Below are 23203 nucleotides of genomic sequence, written 5' to 3'. Positions count from 1 at the left end.
ATTGTTTACACCTACTTCTAGAAATGTTATTCTCTTTCACTGATCAATGTACCTGGTTTTAGTTCAGCAGGATATAATTTTGAAAATTACTGCTTCATAAAGGGATTTTTATTTTTAAAGGGAGACTTTATCACCGTTTTTCTTTTTCTGGGGAAAAAAATATAGTCTTACTTGCTTATTCTTTTGGGCAAAGCTGACACTGGTAACTCTTCAATTGCCTCAGTCTCCCAATGTGATCAACTGAAGTCAGTTGAAGTTTGTTCCTCTTCCTCCTCCTCCACAGGTATGCACACCTGCACACCAGAACACCTGGGATGATGTGGGTGAAACATACATCACATCATTAATGTAGAAGCGTTGGCCCCATGGGCCTTATTACAGCGTATCTTCTTTACCATACGCCTTTTCCTCTGGTGCCAGAGAGACTACAGCTGACTCCACACCCCTCTGCTAGCCATGAAGATTCTTTTATCTCCCCGGACACCAGGAAACTATCACCTTTGTCTCTCCCTTTCCCACGCTTAGTCATTATCTCGCAAGTTCTCAGAAATATACAACAATCACTGCAACCTGGATTATAACATCTGCTTGTTTCGTACATACAGAGCCATAATAAGCCTTAAGCCCTCCCTCAACTTTTAGACAACTTGAACAGTTTCATTTTTAGTGTGTCTCTTCCAGGCAAGAGAATGGTGAATATTGGTTTTCTTTTCTTTTTTTTTTCAACTTTGCTGAAAGCCTATTTTTAATAGAAGAATTCAGTCATTTCACATTAAACATTATAGTGAAGCAAGGGTGTATCTTCCAACACCCTGAAAGTTGATTGTTATTGCCCTAGTTATTTGTTGTTGCTTTTTTTTCTAACAAATGGTTTCTTTATTGGGTTTTCAACTCTACTTGCTTTTGAATTAGGTGAGAAAACAACTTTTGCAGTCCACCCTTTTTCCTTACAAATTTAGCACTGTAAAATTTATTTCTGCCTTTACTTTCTATGCTAAAAAAAAAAAAAATGTTTAAATGACCTTTGAAAAAACAGGAAAGTGGTTTCTATAAGGTAGATCTCTATGTATAGAATGAAAACATGGCACTTGAGTCCTGCGTCTGCGATTCTATCCCCATAGATCATTTTCTGCCCTTTCTGTCTGGCCTGCTCTGTGCCCCAGCAGGCTTCCTCCTGGGGACCGCCTCACTCAGGCTCCCTGTCCGGACGCTTTCGATTGGGTTCAGCCAATGGGAAGCACCAGCAAGAGACTGGAGCATGAGAGGAAAGAAGTCAGAGTATTCCTTTCCTGTTTTCCCCTCACTTCAGCTCCGTCTTTTGCAGTAACTGTATCCCTCTTTGGCTATAGTTCCACTGGATGGCCTGACTCTATGGTTTCAAGTTTCACTGGGCTCCAGTTTACAAATGCCCTCTCCCATGTACTGTAAGCTGTAGGAATGGTAATAGCTCTCCTCCATTGCAGATCTGTAGGTACTTCCCCATCTCCTCTTTGTTGGCTTAACACTGCTGCACCTCTTGTAAGGAAACTTTTCCTTAAATCTCTTCACCTGAAACACCTGGGGTGAGTTCTTTTTCCTGCCAGGACCCTTTCTTATACAGACATTTTTCCAAGGTGAGACTCGTAGCTGTCACTCAATGTACTGAGAGGTCTCAGTTGATTTATCCTCTCCATTATTGATGGACAGTTGTCATGTTTTCAATTGACTTGTTTATTAGAAACAATGCTACGTTGAACCTCCTTGCGTTGGGTATGTGTGTGTGTGTGTGTGTGTACACACTTGGTACTTTCTGTAGGAGAGAGGCCTAAAATTGGGATGTTACATGTTTTGAACTTGATAAATGGCATACATATTCTGAATTTGAGAAATATTTTCTCTCCCTCCTAGGCAGAGAGTCAACAGTTTCCTTTCCCTGGAATATACTTACACCTAATGAGCAACAAACACGCTATAGCTAAGTGAGGCTCCGGTTTTAAAAAACAAAAAAAGTAAAGCTCCGGTAAAACATGCACGTTAGACCATTAATCCAAAGAAATCATGGATTTTTTTAAAAAAAATACAGTAAGTCTTTATAAGGGAATTGCTGAATCCTACAGCTATTCAGACAATGTAATCCTTCAATCAGCTTTATTTCAAGGAAAGAGAACAATTTCTGGCTATTTGAACTAATCTGACCAGAAAAAGTTTCAGTAGTCCATAAGTATACTAGATTAAGCACGTGAGTAAGCAAAAAAATCCAAAAAACATTCTGATGGTAAGTTTCAGAATACATCCACATACTATATAACTTCTCTTTGGGGCCCAGAAACCAAGATGTTGGCTATCACACTGTAGATTTAAGTTTACAAGGCTAAATATCTCAAAAATGAGGATGGGTTCAAGGAGGCAAATAGAGATGTGCATTGAGCACCATATATAATAAATTAATCGTCTAAATTTTCATCCGTAGGGAAATGATTAAACTTGAGTGTATCCTTACTATGGAATATTGTGCTGCAGTTTTAAAATGCACTTCCTTAATCGTGAGGTTGAGCATTTTTCAGATGCTTACAGTGGTTTGGGGCCCATATCTTCCTATATGGATTATTTGCTCATATCTTTTGCCCAAATTTCTATTGTGTTGCTTTTTTCTCTTATCCACATATAGAAGGTTTACTATGATATAGATACTAATTCTTGTTACATATGTAGCAAATATTTTCTTTTCCTTCCGTTCAGTTTGCTTTAATTTTACTCCTGGTGTTTTGTGGTCCTCACATCATGTATCCAAATTATGAATCTATCAATGTGGCTTTTTGCCTTTCTGTGTCTTCTAATAACAATAATAATAGACTCTTCTAGGCTCTTAATACCACTTCAATTAGTATTTGTGAATAGTAAGAAGTAGAAATTTAGTATCTTCTTCCAAACGGAAGGCCAACTATCCCAACATCTTTCCCAGAAGCCCCATCTTCTTGTCTTTCATGGACTCTGGTCATGCCCATCTCTAAACTGGTCACTGTGGACAGGCTGACTGGATATGCTGATTGGTTTAAGTTGATTGAGGCAGCAACTAGAGCTAATGATGGGTCAGTCCCTCTCAGTAAACTGAATGAATGGGGTGTGGTATCCAAAATAAATTCTGGAAAACTATTCCTTGTGGAAAGTACAATAAGTGCTGACAGCAAAAAACAAAACAAAACAGACGTCCACCGCATAACCTTATGACTTACTAAGTCCCCATATTTCTATTAATTTATTTGTCCATTCCTACATCAATATCACATTGTTTAAATTGCTAAAGGCTGTGATAGGCTTTATATCAGCTCATCACACCAGATAGCAAGGAAGTTATCCAAAACAACTAGAGTTGTGTCAAAGCGACCCAGGAGGCAATGCTGGGTAGATAGCGGGACAATTAGAGCTTCACCAAGGAAAATGACTGCAATGAATTGAAATCCATCAAACATATATAAAACTATGAGTTCATAATGTTGGTTTTTTTTTAATCCAGAAAACAAACCTTCCCCTCACCCCCCAACTAGCTGGTCACTTTTGGAGAATAGAAGGAAACTAATGCAATAGCCTGGAAACTGGTAAATAAAAGGACAGAGCAAGGATTTATCCTGCCTTTCTTCTATGAACTTTACCACTGGGAGCAAAGGAAGAGCTATAAAAGGCAGGAGATATTTGCACAACTCTGTGAATACACTAAAACCATTGAATTATATTCTTTAACTAAGTGAATTGTATGGTGTGTGAATTGCATCTCTATAAAGTGGTTCAAGAAAGTCAAGAGAGTGGTTACTTTGGGGGAAGGAAGAGAGTTGACATGGGGAATAGGACACACAGAGGGGCTTCTGGGGTGGCTAACAAGATTCTACTTCTTGACCTGGGTGGTGGTTACAAATACGTTCTCATAATAATTTGTCCTGTGCAGTTTTCTAATTTGTGCTTTATTTTTCAGTAAAAAGTGAAGTAAATCATTAGTATTGAAAGCATGGGTGAGAAGCTGGAGCCCAGGGCTAATTCTTCACTGAGCCTCTCTGAGCCCTGTGCCCGCCCCACCCACAGGCTGTGCCAGACGACAGTGCAGGTTTGGCTTGGCTGAACGTGGTGCAGAGCTCTAGGAAGTCTGTCATGGTTCAGTGGGCCCATGGCCACCAGAGTCAGGTCTGTGGTGGACATGGGCTCCACCAAGGGGCTGAAGACTGCCTCAAAACTGAGCTTCAGGCTTCTCCTGGAGAAGTTTACAAAACCGTGGCCTTGTTGCCTGGAAATATGAGTTCAGGTTCCAATCTCTTCGAATTTCCTTGGAGCTGATGGTGTGGGCAACAATTACTGGATTTTTTTTCAATAGTTATCTTGTTTTGGAGAAGTTTTTACTCAGTTAAAAAGCAGCTGTAGAAAGGCAAATGCTGTATGATTCCTTTTAAATGAGGTATCTTGACTAGACAAATTCATAGAAAGAAAGTAGAATAGTGGTTACCAGGGGCTATTCGGAGGAAGAAACAGGGAACTTCTGTTTAATGGGTATAGAGCTCCTGTTTGGGATGAGGAAAACATTATGGAAATGGATAGATGTGGTTTACATTTCAATCAATAGACTCTGAGTAAAGCAGATTATTCTCCATAATGTGGGTCGAAGACCTTAAAACCAAAGACTGAAGTTTTCCAAAGAAAAAGCAAACCTGCCTCAAGATTGCCATGTCCACTCCTGCCTGAGTTTCCAGCTGGCCAATTTCACATTCAAAATTTCGACATCAACTTTTCCTTGCATTTCTAGCCTGCCAGTCTGCTCTACAAATTTTCTTGTTCCTTTTCTTGTGCTGTTCTTGTCCCCCTTGGTATCAGAGTGAAGTCAGGCTTATAAAACGTTGTACCATGTCATTAATATGCCTAACGCCATGGAGCTGTACAAAATGCTAAATTTGATGTTATGTGTATTTTACCACAATAAAAAATATACCACAAAACTGTACAGAAAGCAACTGTAGAAGAAGGAGGGGAGGCTCACTATATGACTTAATAAACGAATTGATGGAAAATGTAAACATTCTTAAAAAGATTAACCTCAGTAAGAAATTGATAGTGTCTAGAGTTATCCTGAAAAGATGCCAGCCTTCATAAAGAGTCATGGGGAGCAGCAAATCTGGAAGCTGTTGAAGAGAAGCCATACAGGTCCAATTCTGTATTCTGTGATAAAACAGATTTGATAGAAAAGAATCGGGGAGAAAAAGAAAATCGACTGCTGGCATTATAAGAAAGGGAAAAGCTCTAGAACAGAAATCTAAATCCATGCACTCACTTGGACTTGTTCAGCTGGTAGCATATTCTACTGGATAGCTCTTCACCACAGGGTCAGCTTCATCTGAGAGGAGAGCTTTTCACACCTCTCCATTCAGAGTCTCCTCTTCGCTCTCAGACTTTGTTCTTCTGCCTTGTATTAGTTGGGATTGTCCAGAGAAACAGAACCTATAAATAGAGAGAGAAAGATTGCTTTTAAATAATTGGCTCATACGATTGTAGGGCTGGCAGGTCTGAAATTTGCAAAGCAGGCTGGCAGCCTAGACATTCAGGGAAGAGTTAATGTTGCAATTTTGAGTGCAATTTTCAGGCCAGAAATTCAGACAGGAGTAGACAATTCTTTGGAAAACTTGTCTGTGCTTTCAAGGCCTTCACCTGATTGGATGAGACCCACCTACATGATAGAGAATGATCTGCTTTACTCAAAGTCTATTGATTTAAATGTAGATCACATCATAAAAAAATATCTTCATAGCAACATCTAGACTAGTGTTTGAGCAAACAACTGGGCATCATAGCCTAGCAACATTGACACATATAATTAATAGCATGTGCCTCATTCTCCAGGTCATGGTCCTTTGTTGGTGGATCCAAGGAGGCCTCTTCTCCCTCCTGCTTCTCCAGAAAGCATGGACGATCCCAGAATCCTTTCCACCAAAGAATTTTTCCCTGGCCTACCGCATCCTTTAGCACAAAGAGAAATATCTATCCACCAAAATGTTTACCTCCTTTTATTCTACCATGTACTATTTCACTCTATCATCCCTATATCTTGACATGGTGGGTTCTCTTCAGGGTTGATTCAGCTTTCAATGAAACCTCCTACTGAACAAGAGATTTTTTTTTTAAATCTCTTTGCAAAATTAATTTTGAATTGTTGCTCATTTTTAGTTTAGGGAATTGCTATTACTTAAGTGATTATATCTTTACTCAAGTGGAAGATTTACAGAATTGTGATTCTTATGATATGTCTTGTGTTTTGTAAGTAAAGTTAATTTAAACATTTTTTTAAAAGTTATTGGTTTACTGCTGTTTTCCCATGTCCCAGAAGAGTACCTGGCATGTAATAAAAGCTCCATAAACATTTGTTGAATAAATCTGTTCATGTTTAGGTAATAATGTTATTTTAGATTCTTCTTGCATTCTAAGATAAATTGCAATTTGCCATGATGCGTTCCTCTTTCAGAATGTCTAAATTAAATGTACTTATTGAGTGACTGATCAGTTCTTCTCTGTTCCTATATGGGATTGGGCCTGTTTTTTTTTTCTTGTGCTGTCCTTGTCCCAGTATCAGAGATAAGCCAAGCATATGAAAGGAATCACACAGCTTTGCATTTTATTCTGTGCTCTGGAATGGCTCGGATAGGATGGGAATTACTTTTTTTTTTTTTAAGATTTTATTGGGGAAGGGGAACAGGACTTTATTGGGGAACAGTGTGTACTTTCAGGACTTTTTTCCAAGTCAAGTTGTTGTCCCTTCAATCTTAGTTATGGAGGGTGCAGCCCAGCTCCAGGTCCAGTTGCCATTGCTAGTTGCAGGGGCTGCAGCCCACCATCCCTTGCAGAAGTTGAACCGGCAACCTTGTGGTTGAGAGGATGCGCTGCAACCAACTGAGCCATCCGGGATCTCAGCGGCAGCTCAGCTCAAGGTGCCCTGTTCAATCTTAGTTGCAGGGGGCAGAGCCCACCATCCCTTGCGGGACTCGAGGAATTGAACTGGCAGCCTTGTGGTTGAGAGCCCACTGGCCCATGTGGGAATCGAACCGGCAGCCTTTGGAGTTAGGAGCACAGAGCTTCAACCGCCTGAGCCACCGGGCTGGCCCCAGGAATTTTTCCTTGATTATAGTAGCCCCCCATATCCACAGAAGATACATTCCAAGACCCCAAGTGGATGCCTGAAACTGTGGATAGTACTGAACCCTATCTATATATACTAAGTTTTTTCATATGCATACAAACTTATGATCAAGTTTAATTTATAAAATAGGCACAGTAAGAGATTAACAACGATAACAAGAAATAGAACAATGATAACAATACACTATAATAAAAGTTATGTCAATGTGGCATTAATAAGGGTCACTTGAACACAAGCACTGGGATATCACGGCAGTCAATCCAGACAGCTGCTAAGGCACTAACGGATGGGTAGTTATCTATAGCATGGACACCCTGGGCAAAGGGATGATTCACATCCCAGACAGGACGAAGACTGGGATGGCTCAAGATTTCATCATGCTCAGAACGACACAGTTTAAAACTTTTTGTTTATCTGTTGGTTATGAAAAGAATTTGTTTATCTGTTGGTTATGAAAAAGAATTGTGATTTCTGGAATTTTCTATTTAATATTTTTTGGACTGCGGTTGACTGCAGGTAACCAAAACCATGAAAGTAAAACCACAGATAAGGGGACTACTGGATCTTCAAATGCACCTTTTTGCCATATTTGGGTTATGTACAAAGAGAGACATAAAACAAAGATGTGGTCAGTGGAGACCACAATATCCACTTATCCTGATAAAAGCCTCGGGAGAGTTAGCTTCGCATGAAAGCCAAGTGAGCTGTCTGATACTGAACCACACAATTACATAAACGTAACCAGCCACGCCCAGCAGCACCGACTGAGGCAGGTCTCATCACAGGGGTATTATCCTGCCCTACAAGAAGTAGCATTTGCACTTTCTGGGGCTGACTGGCTCCCAAAGAAGAAGAGAATGAAACCAAGCCCATCATGCTCAATTTATTGTTTCAAATGCACCAATCAGATAAATCACTGCCTCCAAGAACACAGGAGATATACTAAATCGAGTTCCTTCACTTGAAAGATGAATTCATTTCCTGTTGCCACTATAACAAATTTCCACAAGCATAGTTACTTTAAAATAACACAAATTTATTTTCTAATAGTTCTGGAGGCCAGAGGTCCAAAGTCCATTTCACCGAGCTAAAGTCAAGGCATTGATAGATAGGGCTGGTGCCTCCTGGACGCTCTGAGGGAGAATCTGGTTTCTTGCCTTGTTCAGCTTCTAGGGGTCACCTGTATTTCTGGGCGTGGTGGTTCCTTCCTCCATCTCCAGGGTTCATCACTCCCATCTCTGCTTCTGTCACCACATCATCTTCTTGTGTGACTCGGACTCCTCCTGTGACCCTCTTCTAAGGACCCTTGTGATCACAGCAAGCCAACCAGATAACCCAGGATAACCTCCCCACTCAGGGTCCTTGACTTAATCACATCTGTACCGTTCTTTTTGCCACATAAGGTAACGTCTTCACAGGTTCTGGGAATTAGGACGTGGACATGTTTGGGGCACCATTACTCAGCTCTGACAGAAAGTAATATCAAGAATTGGTTAAAAGTGATTCCCCACTAATAGTCCCTTGATACTTGTTCTCCTAAACCATTTATTTAGCTATTAAGCTCACGTCAAGCAGAGGTGTGTCTGATAGCCTCAAGAGAGGAGCTCAGTAGCCTATAAGGTAGTCCTACTCCACCTTCATGAGGCGACCCTTCCCTGTGACATCAATCAACTTTGTACCTTCCTCAGAACACTGGTGAGCAAGGGAGATTTTGCTCCCGAAAGGTTCCAAAATAGTTCCCTATAACGCATTAATTAAATCATTCAATGCCATTCTGTATCCAAGGCTGAAATTTTATTCATTTTCCTATTACCCATGTTCATTATGCCTATCCATATTGTCCACATAGCGCATCAGAGGACCAGCTATGAGATTAAATGACAAAAGTACACTATTTCAATACTAATATGCACATGAAACCTCAATAACAAAATGCCAGTAATGCTCAGAAAAAAAAGTGTTTAACATAAACCTCTTCCCTTCATCAAATATCCAGGGAGAAATTAATATCCAAGAAATGAAATCAAAATCACGAGACATTAAAGTTCAAGGAAAGTAACATTTAAAATAAAATTATCTTGTTTTTGTGAGTTAAAACTCAAGGAAGTTAAAATCCAAAATTCATCTTCCCCAACTTCTTATTCTGCTCTGTTTCAGCTGGAGGGGATTTCAACGCCTGGGTAAAGTCAGAGATCTTTCAGCAACTGCAGTTTAAGCTGTACCTCAGTGGAATAGGGGCAGTTTCCATAGACTCTCCAAGTTAGAAAACAATAATACCAACAAGTCTGTAATGTACCTTTTTCCTCTCTCCCTCTAAAGAGTCTATAGATTTAGTAGAACATGCAAAATGATTCTAGTACTAGTTCTCCACCCACCATATTCATAAGACAAGTGTATTCCTAGCAGGTACTCCAAGCAAAACATACACAGAATTAGTCACTTGGGTTGCTAAGAGGACTTTGTGTGGTCAAAGACTGTTGTAGAGACCACAGCCTCACCAAGATGTCAATTGATTGATACCAAGAATCCAGAATCTGTCGCCTGTGAATTAAAATCCAGTTAGGAGAAATCTATGCTAGCTACAGGGCAATTCCTGCACCGTGGCACCCTGTAGTCACCATTTCCATGAAGCTCTACGCAGGATACTGTCTCTTATCTCAGGCAGAGCCCCTGAGGGGGCATTGCCTTCTTGCAAAGTTTAGAAATGTGCAATGGCAACATCCTCCATCATCAGACCTTATTTGCGGAGCTGTGCTTTCCCACCCAGGAATTCAAAGCTTTTTCATCCCTATGTCCCCTTTGATCTTTTGGTGCCTGCCAGGCAGCGCTGCAACGATGGTGAACTCTGTCCAGTAACAGAGCTCCCACAAGAACGAGTGAGCATTTTTACCCTGTGCCACCGTGGCTGTTTCCCCTGCCTCCCTCTGTGGAATTCCTTAGGCCTAAGAAAACTATCACCTGCGGAGGGTTTCTCCATCACATTTAAGTAACCAGTTTCTAGTAGTCTTGGGTTCAAGGAAAGGGAACAATCCTTGAGCCACATGAATGCAAACAGTCCATCCATCCTGCCTTCTTTTGCCCTTAAAGTAAGTTCAAAATAACGTGAAAAAGGAATTAAAATTTGGGCTCTTTTTTCACATTACTCACCTAGCCGTAGCAGTAGCACATTGAAAACTAATCTCTCACTAATGCTCTGTGGTCCCGAGAACCCAGCTGCCCCATGGTTTAAAAACAGCAAATATTTTCCCACTCCTTTAATATCTGAAAGGACAGTATATGAAAAGACTGTTTATTTCTCCCTATAATTGAATCCTTGCCTCAGCTCTAACTGTTTATTAAATCCTCTTCAGCCTGCGGGCCCCTGCAAGGCCCTCTCCTGGTCCCTGTGCCCGTGCCAGGCCCTCTTACGGCCTCTGAGTGGCTTTTCTAAGGTCTTTTTCCCCAGGCCACAGCTGTTAAGAGCCAACTGCTCCGCCACAAAGGCCTACCTGGCCCAATAGAAGCCTATCCATATTGCCAAGATTGAAATGCCCTGTACACACACTGAAGAACAAGACCCCAGGACCAAGGCCAATCCCCTGCCACTCCAGAAGGCTCACTCATTCTGTGTGTGTTCATTTACTTCTCCTTAATTGTGCTCCTGATTTCTTTCATATCAATTTTCTGGCCAAATGCATCAACTGTTGGAACACGGAAGGGGCACCCAATAAAAAGCACCCTCCCTCCTTTTCTGAGTCCAAACCAAATGAAGAAATAAGATAAAGGAATGGAAGAAGAAGGCCAAATTATTACTTAATTCCTTACAAAGCTGGGTTGCACGATGCCATTTCATATGAGAGTAAGAAGTGTTTCCCAACAGTAAGCTGCAGAATAAGCTGCAACAATTCTGGTCCAAAGTCGACTTGCCTTGTCAGGGGTGGGAGAAGCAGCCTGCCCCAGAGCACACTTCGTACTGGCTGGATTCCAAAGAGGAAAGGGGACAGGAATGAGCTGAGCATGCCCACTTCATTTTCCCCAAACTTGCCAACTAAATCATGCCCTCCTCAGTTCAGGGCAGAGTTAAGAAAGGGCAGAGAAAAACCAGGTGTTACACGAATGTAACTCCCTTTACCTGGAAGGTCAGTGTTTGAATTTTTTATTTTATTTTTACTAGTAAAATACATGTAGGTGTTTGTTGTGCGGGGTCTCCTGCAGGGTCTCTGGTCCCACTCCCTACATAAGAACGCAGGACATGGTGAGGCCAAACAGGAACACCCACGGAGCCATAGATAGAGGAGTCATACCACTATATTCTTACCGGCGGCATCCGCCTCTCTGCAATCCGCTCTTGCTAGCCCCCGTTTTTTTCTGTGAGCGTAGCCACAGCAATTATATTAGTAGCCAATGGCTTACGGGTTACAGCTGATGGCCATCTGATCACAGTTGATGGCCATTTACTACTCGAGCCAGCCCCTTTCTATATGAGGCCGAGAGCCTGGAAACTGCACTCCTGGCTCTGTCCCCACACTCCACCTCTACAGGATCTCGCCTCACAGTCTACGTGACAAGCGTCTTCCGCGAGGGTCCCTGTGCGAGGAGCCTGGAGGTGAATGCAATATCCTGGACACAGCCAGGCTCTCTGGACACAGCCAGGGTTTCTCAGGGCACCACAAGTACTTCTGGGCACAGCCAGACTTCCTGGGCTTCTTAGGGTACCACTAGTCTCCCCAGGCACAGCCAGGGCTCTCAGGGCACTGCCACTCTCTCTGGACACAGCCAGACTTCCTGGACTCAGCCAGGGCTCTCAGGGCACTGCCACTCTCTCTGGACACAGCCAGACTTCCTGGACACAGCCAGGGCCTCTCAGGGTACCGTGCTGGAACAACAGCGGCTCACAGTCAAGGTACTTACATATTCTCGATGGCGGCCAGTCAGGACACAAAAGCAAACATCCGCCAGTTCCACTACACGGTGGTATGTTCCCAAACAAACAGTCAATCTGTCCATTAAATTAGGGATGGAAGGCAATTCCCCATAGTCCATAGTCATTCACCAGGGCTGTCCTGGGGGTGAGGGATGACCTTGACCTCACCCTCATCTCCCACGGAGGACTCAGCAAGTGTTTCCTCCTGGGACTACAAGTCCTGCATCCGGCTGCCTCAGCAAGAACTTCCCAGCTCACAGGGCTGCAAGGACCTTCGCTTTCTCCGGCTTATGCTGGTTGGGGAACTGTGCATGTCTTTCCACCCCTCCACGGGGGTCCAGCTCTCTGGCAGCTGCTCCTCCTGGTTTTCCTCAGACTCACGCACAAACTGCTCCACCGCACTTTGGGGAGCTTTGGCCAGCACCGTATCCCGCCGACTACACCATGTGTCATGCGGGGTCTCCTGCGGGGTCTCTGGTCCCGGTCTCCACATAAGAACACAGGATATGGCTAGGCCAAAAAGGAACACCCACAGAGCCACAAACAGGGGAGTCATACCACTATATTCTCGCTGGCGGCATCCACCTCTCTGCAATCTGCTCTTGCCAGCCACCATCTTCTTGCTAGCCCCCGTTTTTTTCTGCTAGCGTAGCCACAGCAGTTATATTAGTGGCCAATGGCTTACGGGTTACAGCTGACGGCCAACTAGCCACAGCTGCTGGCCATCTGATCACAGTTGATGGCCATTTACTACCCAAGCCAGCATTTTTCTATGTGAGGCCGAGAGCCTGGAAACTGCTTTCTGGGGCTCTGTCCCCACAGTATTACGTGGGTATTAACTTGATTTTAATTAAATAACTTGATTTTTATTAAACTAAGATAGTAAATGCTGCTACCTGGTGGGACCGGGGTGCTATGGTTATAATCTGGAGGTCTACAGGTAAGATTTATCAGGTATTATCAATGAGCATTAGGGGATGATTTCCCACTCTTTTAAATAGTTTTCCATATGTCTTTATGAAAACACTTAAGTTCGTACATTTATTAGTCATGCCCTTAAAAACCGGATTCACAATTTGGGGCAAGATTTAAACAAAAGTTTTTCTCAATCACAGAGATAAATGTTTTCAGCCTTCTCAGATCCCTTCCCTTGCCCCTTCTATTCTTTCTATCTGTGCCCCACCCACGTGAAGCTCTTCCCACTTCCAGACTTGAATGAAATGGCCACACCACACAGTGTGAAATTAATTTCCTGACTGGTCACAGAGCAGCCAGATGACACCGTGTGGGCGATCAGGGAATTTAGCTCTGTGTAGGATAAACCTTGGCCAAGGAAAAGGAGAGAGCAGGGAGCAGGCAGACAAATGCCCTCTTCTTTCTCTCTTTCTTGTATTATCCTGGTGCAGTGTCTTTCCACAACCTTTCTGAAGAATTCCTGAGTACTTTGCACACATGCCTGCTGAAAGATCTGCTAGTATTAGAATGACCACTTTGCACCTTCCTTCCCTTTTTCCTCACTCTCACCATCTGAAACTATTTGGGCTGGGGTCATCCTATTCTCAGCTTAAGGCCAATCTCAGTGATTAATGTCTCCAAAATCCCACAAACCTAACACTTACTGATTGTTTCTTAGGGAGGCAAAGCGACCATTACAGTCCACATCATATAGGAAACCTTCCTTTTAAATGTTCTTTGGATTTCTTTCTCTTTCCTCAAACGTTCTATGGCTTACAGCTCATCCATCTCTACTTTCTCTTCTCTTCAATCTTCTCATGAAAATTTCCTCCCAGTATCGCCCTCATTCTCTGGTGAGCAGAGCAATTTGGTCTCCTCTTGGCATTTTAATTCCCCTCACTGCCAATACCCTGCTTAACTCAAGAAAGGCCCTCTAGTGAGCTGAGTACACAAAGCACTCATTCTTCCTCGTAGACAAGAAGGGAGGTATTGCCAGTACATCATTTTAAAACATTTTCCCTCTGTCCCACAGGCATTAAACAAAATCCTAAGCAGGCAGTAAGTGGAGGGAAGAAAGCACCGTGTCGGCGTGAAGCAAATATAGCATCTAAGTAAGCACAAGTCTACCGTGATAGCTGGTGAAGGGAAAGCCGACCAGGAACGCGGATCTTAAGACAGGGGCAGACACTGCATAAAATTGGGTTCAAATGAGGCCAAATCACCTGTGCAAGAGGAGGCCAGGAGCTGAGAAAGGGTTTTCAGGAACACTGGGCACGGGCACCAGGAGTGCAGTTTAATACTCAGTAAATATTACACTCAATAAACACCCCTCGGGTTTATTGCCAGGATCACAACTGATCCCTGTGGCCATAGACTGATTCTGAAAGTGGACAAACAAATCACCCAAGTAGAGTCCAAGGTTGACACCCAGGAAACTAAGCAGTTCCCTACTCCTAATACTTCCTCCTCATCCTTAAGAATAATACATTCTCCGTATGTATTAGCTTTCTATTTCTGCTGTAACAAGTGACCGCAAACGTAGTGGCCTGAAACCATACAAGCAATACCGTCGGCTGGAAGTCCAATACAGGTCTCACTGGACTGACATCAAGGTGTTGACAGGGCTGTGTGCCTTTCTGGGCTCTGGGGAGAATCCTTTCTTTTGCCTTTTCCAGCTTCTAGAGGCCATCATCATTCCATGGCTTATGGCCCCTTCCGCCCTCTTCACAGCCAGAGAGAGCAGGTTGAGTCTTCTCATCACTTCACTCTGACCTATTCTGCCTTCCTCTTCTACTTTTCAAGGCCCTTGGGATTACACTGGGTCCATTGGGATAATCCAAAATAATCTCCCTATTTGAGGGTCAGCATTTTAGCAAACTTAATTCTGTCTTCAACCTTAACTCCCCTTTGCCATATCACATAACATATGCATGGATTGTGGGGGTTAGGACGTGTACATCTTAGGGGAGCCAGGATTCTGCCTACCAAATGGTGATAAGTACTATGGAGAAAAAGAAAGCAAGGATTGGGAGAGTGAGTGACCAGAGTCATGTCTCCCTCTGACCACAGCTGGAAAGGTTCTCTGTTTTTGCTTTTAAGGATTTGTTTGATTTGATTGGGCCCACCTGGATAATCCAAACTATTCCCCCATCCCAAGGGTCTTAACATTACTCACACATGTAAAGACTCTTTTGCCACTTAACGTAACATATTCACAGGTGCCAGTGATTAGGGTGTAGCCCTCTTTGGAGAGCCATTATTCTGTGTGCCACATCTTATCTATGATGGAATTTTCTAGGCATCTAAGCTTGTCAGTGACTCTGAAATTTCCAACTGGTGCTCTGTCAATATCCCTTGCAGAGAATTCAACCTGTAGATATGATTATTTCAATTAATCACAAAGCAGAAGTTAAGATTTTTCACTATTAGTTCCCTAGACTGGAAAAATGTGTGCATCCTTTCTTTGACTAGGAAAAAGCAGCAGTATGATGCCGCCACCACCACCATCCAGATGCCAAAGAGTTACATCAGCCCGAGTAATGCCCTGGTGTTGCCTCTAGGTAGTCAACACATCTCCTCACCCTAAGACCCTGGCATCCACTCATGGTCTCCACCCCTTTACTTTTTGCCTTTCCGAAAATGCCATGTAAATGGAATCATACAGTCTGTAGTCTTTTGGTTTGGGATTCTTTCACTTAGCAAACTGCACTCGAGATCCACCCAAATTGTTGTGTGTTATCAATAGTTCCTACCTTTTTATTGCTGAGTAGTATTCCATTGCACGGATGTGCCACAGTTTGTTTACCCATTCGATTGTTGATAGACATTTGGCTTTCCTGTTTTTGGTAATTATGAATAAAGCTGCAATGAACATTCACGTACAGTGCTTTGTGTGAAAGTTTCCATTTCTCTTGGGTTTTCAATTCTCTTAGGATTACTGGGTCATATGGTAAGTGTATGTTTGTCTTTATAAGAAACTGCCACACTCTTTTCTAAAGTGGCTATACCATTTTGCATTGCTACAAACAATGTATGAGAGTTTCATTTGCTCTATGCCCTTGCTAGCATTTAGTGTTGTCAGTTTTTGTTTTCTTTCAGTTCGGTTTGGTTTGGGTTTTTAGCCATTCTAATAGGTATCTGATAATATCTCGTGGTTTTAATTCACAATTCCCTAATTACTAACAATGTTGAGTATATTTTCATGTGTTTGTTTGACTTCCATATATCTTCTTTCATGAAGTATCTGTTCAAAATCTTTTGTCCATTTTTAATTGGGTTGTTTGTTTTCTTATCAGTAAGTTTTAAAAGTTCACATATATTCTACATATAAGCACTCTGTCTGATGTGTGATTTGAAAATATTTCTCCGAGTTTGTGGCTTGTCTTTTCATTCTTTTAACAGTGTTTTTCACACAGCAAAAGCTTTTAATTTTGATGCAGTCCAATTTATGAATTTTTTCATTCATGGAACATGCTCTCAGTGTCATCAAGAACTCCTTACTTCATCCAAGATCAAAGATGTTGTTTTCCTATGTTTTCTTCTAGAAGTTTTATAGTTTTACATTTTATATTCAGGCTTATGATATATTTTGAGGTGATTTTTGCATTAGATGAAAGGTATAGATTAAGGTTCTTTTTCTTTTCCTTTTTTTTTTTTTGTTTTGCACAAGGTTGTTACTTGTTCCAATACCATCTACTGAAAAGACGATCCTTTATACATTGAATTGGTTTTGCACTTTTGTCCAAAATTAGTTGACAATTAAAAGGTAAATCTATTTCTGGACTCTTCTGTTCCATTGATCTTTGTGTCTCTCCCTATGAACACCACTCTTTTGATTACTGGAGCTTTGTTGAATAGATAAATCTATTTTTAATGGAAAAATCTCTGTCATCCTGAGCCAGTTATATAACCTCTCTTAACCTCAATTTCTCAAGTATAAAAAGAGGATATTAGCAGTACCAAAGTGAAAGAGTGATTATAGGGACTGATGAGACAGGAATGGAGGGTGTGGTAATGGACACTGCTTGTTTTACTTGTCTAGCACTCCTCTTTCTTCCAGGATCACCATCTCCTTCAAGTTGGCAACAGCTCCCCCTACTCGCGTCAAGCACCTGGTCCTATTATAGTTGCCAATCATACTACCATGTCCCCACCCTGCCCACAAGGAATGGTCAAGGACACACAGGAGCCAAGCAAGCTGATTAGACTTTCTCCCTTTGGTGCTATGGAAGATTGAATTACTGGCCCTAATCTTTGCTCCTCCCTCTATCCACACCCTCTAACATGTAACTTTGTACTTTTTCTCACTCAGGATTTGGTAGATGTTCTCAAATTTTAACTTTGGAGTTGGCCATGTGACTTGCTTTGACAAACAAAATAAAGCAGAAGTGACAGATCACCAGTTCTGTCCAGAACTTAAGGGGCCATGGGATGGTTTTTATTCCTGCTGATAGGTAAAGAGAAGTTTTCCTTTTGAATGAAGATTGAGTTTTGGGTAAACATCAAACTGAACAATTTAATTACTGAATTGACACTGTGAGAGAGGATTTTTATTATACAAGGGTGAGCTACTAAGCTAAAGGGGAAACCCAAGACTGAGACTGAACCAGGGGTGAATGAGACTGCTCCCACTACATAGACCTGAGGAAACAGTGTGACTTCACATGTGATTGCATTTTTATTATCCTTCCCAACCCCCACACCCAGTGTCACGCTTTTGCAAACATGCATGTTTTAAAATTGTTATGTCTTCTGGTGTCTCATTCCCTATTATCCATATTTTATCTAACTTTAATAATCGTATTGTTCAAAAGCTTTCTTTTGATTTATTTACTTGGTACATTTTTTGGGTCCTTTTCTTTTGTTTTAATTTTTCTTTTGATCAAAGTAATACAGTGTCTTACTTTTGAATCTCGGTATTAAAGAGCTTAGAACCGAAAACATTCCTTTGCCCTTTCCATCCAATATTATTCCTGGTCCTCCAACAAGCAGCCACCAAGATGGACTTAGACATGCACGAAATTTATTAGGGAAAATGTCTGTAGAGGAAATGAGGAGGAGCCAAGAGAGGTTGGGAAAGCCATGAGACCATAATGCAGGTCTGACCCTGAGTGAAAGAGAGGGAAGGGAGGAAGACAGTGAAAGCATCTTCGACTGCAGTTCAGCTCTAGAGAGAGTTCAGCAAGGCCACCGGGGAGTCCTCAAGCCAAAGTCACCTGCAATCCATCACTGTGTTTGTGCTAAGGTCACGCTCCCCCAGGCTGCTCCCAGCCAACGATTGAGTGCAGCAGTGACACTAAGGTAAGACAATACCTGGGAGCCATGAGACTCCTTTGGCTGCTTTTCCCACGTGACTCCCGCCTGCCTTTTCCTATCTTGGACCTCTTATTTATTGCACTTCTGTTCTGTATATCTTTTCAAACCCATACTAAGATGGACGGGGGGCTGCTTTCATTGATGGGGAGGGCTCTGTTGTAGATAATCAGTAGGAAATAGCTTGCTGTACAGGACAAAAGATATGAGGGGAGCCACGTAGGCTTGACTCTAGTTTAGGCCAAAGGAGTTGCTGTGACTCTTGAAATCCATTATTTACCAGAACAGGAAATTCAAATGATATAAAGTGATTTCGCCTGGAGTATACGCTGCATGTTTCCCATTTAGTGGCAGTAGGCAACTAGGAGTGGATTCAAGTGGTTCAGAGTTTCAAGGGTTCAATTCTCTCCAGACAGAGAATTGACTTATAAGAGGTCAGCTGATCCTCCAAAATTCCACACTATGACATAAAGCAAAAAACTAATTTTGGCCTACAAAAAGCAGATTTTAGCAGACAGTTACCATAGCCATAGAGAAAACGCTGCAGCACATCCACAACATGTCTAATTCTGTGAAACACGCCTCTAGGCAGGCACTAGGAACACCAGACCATGCAGCATATTTCCCAGTCACGTTCCTCCAAACTTCAGTGCCTTAGCAGCTACTGCTCAGCCACGGGGACAACCTACCTTCTACATTTTTGTTTGTTGGTCTTGGGCAAATTCCTATTTATCCTTAATACTTAAAATCACATCTCCCCAGGAAAGCCTTCCCTGAGTAGTCCTTTCCCAAAAGGTTGTTCAAACCTTTTTTATTGTTCCTAACTCATCATACTGTGATCTCTCTCTCTCTCTCCTCTCTCTCTCTCTCTCTCTCTCTCTCTCTCTCTCTCTCTCTCTCTCTCTCTCGCATACACACACCTCTGAGCTCCTTAAGGGCTTGAGGACAGGGACAATGTTTTTCATTTCAAATACTTAGCATACAGTAGCTACTCAACACGTTTTTATTGGAAGGAAGGAAGGAAGGAAGAAAGGAAGGAAGGAAGGAAAGAAAGAAGGAAAGAAGGAAGGAAGAAGGGAGGGAGGGAGGGAAGGAAGGAAGGAAGAAACCTGACTGATCCGGAACTCCTTCCCAGCTAGATATTTGCCTGAACTGAGCACAAACGTGCTCCCGCAGAGCCACATTAGGCACTTCTACCTCACGCCAGGTATGAGAGCCACAGTCCACACACTTACTGGAGCTGTCTTAATGACTCCGCCAGGTGACCCCAGAATCATGCCGCAGACTGTGCCAAGCACGAATGCAGTGCCACCAGACCCACATGGCCTGCTTCTCATTGGATTGATTAAGAGATACTGAGCTTAGGAATGAGGCACTGGCCCTAGGAAGCAGGTCTCACCCACCAGCCCTGAAGACAACATACCTATTATTCCCAGCATGGGCCATGTTACATCAGATTATTAAGGAGTGGTACAACATGGCCTTGGCTTTGAATTGTTCTCAGTGTTCCCAAAGGAAAGAATAATGTGTCATCAATGTTCACTTCATACAGAACAGAACAGTCAAGGAAAACAAATGCAATGCTCCAGCTGCTAAAACTGAATGGGAGGATGTGTTTCTCAGAACACACTATGCAAATTGACAGAGAACAGGGAGTGACGGCCTGGGATGCTGAAGAGTACCAGGGAACAGGTAGGGGAGGAATCTGTTTTGAAAAGTTGCCACGTGTGTGTATGCTCCAATTAGGCATACTCGTGACTTGCACTCCTATTAATAATGGCTGACATTTTGAAGCACTTCCATTAGCCACCATTTTCATACAGTATAATAATATATTTAGAAAGCACGTTCAGATACAATATTTCAGTTGACGATAACAACCTTTGAGGAGGTTATCGGTTTCCCTCAAAAGCTTAGCGGGGTTAGGCTAGGCATCCTATACAAAAATAATGACCCAACCTATGCGTTTGTTGCAGTCCAGCTGATGGTGACATTGCAAATGTCCCACTTTGGAACACTGCCTTCGATTTCAACTAATGAGATTGACCTTCCTCCCATCCACCCCCAGCTCTGGGTGTTGTCCCACCGAAAAAGCAAGTGGCCTTTCCAGGGTCTGACGGCTGAAAAGAAGACCTAGGGCTCAAACATTCTTTACAGAATTACCTCCAAAATGGGAACTGAAAAGCAAATAAATGAGAAAACTTCCCTGGAAGCTCTTTAATCACACAAAAGAAATGACCTTTTAAAATGAGACCCCTCACTTAATAAACAATGTAGCAAAACATCACTGGGCTCTCATGTCCCCCGAAAGTAAGCTGGACCCTTCCCCCCACCCCAATCAAATGGTGTAGGAAACTAGCACAAACAAGTTTAGCAAATATAAAGCTTTGGAGGAGACTTCTCACCCACCTTGCAAGAAGTTAGCTTCTGAGAGACCCCTGAATCTACGTGGAGCTAAAAATGCAAAACGAGATTGAGAGGCAAGCCCATATTTTTAGACACTCCTTCCTTGAGCCTTCGGAGTTTCTCTGCCATTAAAAGGTCCTCATCCCTTGAGAAGGAGTTTCCTAACCTTAAAATGTTAGTTGTAGTCTGCCACAAAAAAAATGTCTACTTATGATAACTAAGTAGTACCCACTGTTTATCTCCTTCCCAAAGCGACTTCGAAAGTGATACTGTTCTTTCCATCTCGCCTGAGGAGAGTCTAAGGTGCGGAGTACAGAGATCTTACTGCACTCATTCCAAAGTTTAGCAGGGGCTTTGTTTTTGTTCCTAATGAAACAATTATTAAAGATTTGGGAGTATCGTTTTTCCATAAATGGCAAGATATTGCTGGCCAGAAATATTTAATCACTATACCGTCTTCCAATCTGGCAGAAAGTGAGAGAGAATGATCAAGTATCAGACTGAGCCAGTTGGCCTTCTTCTCATTGAGATTATTTACAAGAGTAACAGGGCAGCCTCTCCATCCTGAGAGGCTGAGAGTCAGCAGGACCTAAATTTGAGCCCTTGTTCAGCTGTTTAATGTGACCTGGAGCAATAGTTCCAAGGCTCCGTTTCATCGATACAGAAATTCTCAGAATTTTCATCAGGATTAAAAGAAACACTGTAGATAAGTGGCTTAACACACACTGAGTGCTCCATAAATGTTGGCTACTGTCATTATTTGCTTAACTGTAGAAAGAGAACATCTGCTTATCAGACTAGTGGGTGTTTGCCCCCCTGTGTACAGACTTTAGGAAAATGTAAACTTGGCACTTCAGGGAGGTGCAATTCAAAAACCTAATATTTAGAATCATTTTTTAAATATTTCTTCCCACTATTAACAGAGGGCAATCAATCATATATGACTTTAAAATGGAGTTGGTAGAAAAAGCATGGAAATGTGCAAGACAGTCCAGGTTATAACCTAATATTCAGTAGCATACCAGTATATGTTTTATCTAAATGAGGGGAAAGAGTGGGGAGACATAATTAATGAGTGAGAATTTTCAGGTAATACAGGGCACATCTGCCTTTCCATGTGCAAAGGGAGAAGGGCTGAAGGCCACTGCCTTAAGGGACCTTGAAATTTGTGGTTGTGTTAAGGCTTCTAATTACCTGTTCGAGGCAGATTTGGGAGGAACTTTAGAATTGCCAACCCATTCTTAAGGAAACAGAGACTGGGATATTGAGTTAGCACATCTAGTTCAGAGGAAAGCTATTCTATGTTATAGCTATATTATCATATTTTATAACCCATGTAAACAATAATTAAAGGTCTTCTAATCTAAGAGGTGTGAAATTACCTGCCCAACCTCAAGATGAAAAGTTCACTATGAAGAGACAGCTATTACTCAATGTGATCACATGAAGCTTAGTGTAAGCTAACAGAATAGATATTTTTCCCCTTTTCAAAATTTTTAGCATACGAAATGATCTTTACCCTGCAAGTCACTCCAAGATATAATTTAAAAATATTATTTACAGTTGCAATCCAGTAAAGGATACATTTCAAATGTATCTCCATTAGACAATCACATGTAACAAAAGTTCCTTTCCTTGAAAATGTCTGCAAGAGTTCAGAATACATAATAACTTCACTTTTCTGTAACACTGATACTCTTCCTGTTCCAGCTTTTGCCTGCCTCTTTTTAAGACACAAAGAGTACCCATCTTCTCAATCTTCCTAGCTTTCAGGCCACTTGACAATAGCAGAGTGCAAATTACTCAACAACTACATATTTAAATAACCACTGTATAATAGGAGTTTAGCAGAGGTGTCCTGGGAAAAAAACCAAAGTCAATGACCCTGTGCAAGATGTGTATTCTCCTCATTCAGAGTCTTCCCGCACTATCTGTCCCCACCTGCCAAGCCAACTTTATCTCTTTGTATGCCCCGGAACACCTGCCCTCCCTGAATCTGTCTCTTGCATAGCTACCAATCAGAATCAGCGCCTTGCTCAAAAATCCTCAAGGACTTCTATATCAGTTAAGATTTGCATTTGGCAGCTAGTAACAGAGCCCAGAAATAATAGTGGCTTGAGCAAGATAAAAGTTTATTTTTCTTTTCTGTAAAGGAATTCTGGAGATAAGCAATGCAGAGCTGGTGTGGCATCGCCTATAGTTCCTGTATCTTTCTGCTCCACAATGCACCTTCTATCCTGAGGAACAAAGGATACCTCCTCAAGTTGCATCCATCTTATCTGCCTTCTAGGCAGACAGAAGGGGACAGACAGGCAGATGTCAAACTTCTCTGCAAATGCCTTCAGGGTCCAACACAGTCCAACATACTTCGTGAGCACTCCTAAAATAACTGCCAGACCCATGAATGAATTAATTCTGTGGCTGTACTGAAGGAGGGCAATGTAACATTCATTAAATTTGAGTAAACAGTGTATTCAGTGTAC

General features: G+C 42.1%; 1 protein-coding gene across 3 annotated transcripts in view; it reads right to left on the bottom strand.

The window, feature by feature from the left end:
* Window positions 1-23203, bottom strand: part of APOLD1 (apolipoprotein L domain containing 1) — a 43522-nt gene that overhangs the window by 10409 nt on the left and 9910 nt on the right. For 2 of the 3 annotated variants that reach the window (XM_081059896.1, XM_081059897.1), the window contains exon 2: window positions 5288-5454. The gene's annotated coding sequence lies outside the window, so the exon portion shown is untranslated. Of the gene's footprint in view, window positions 1-171; window positions 310-5287; window positions 5455-23203 lie in introns of all 3 variants that reach the window. The other variant, XM_081059895.1, reaches the window with a different exon arrangement.

Source organism: Rhinolophus hipposideros (assembly GCF_964194185.1).
Source record: "Rhinolophus hipposideros genome assembly, chromosome: 9".
Lineage (NCBI taxonomy): Eukaryota > Metazoa > Chordata > Mammalia > Chiroptera > Rhinolophidae > Rhinolophus > Rhinolophus hipposideros.
The sequence above is the reverse complement of the archived record's forward strand: the minus strand, read 5'-3'. Positions and strand labels throughout refer to the sequence as shown.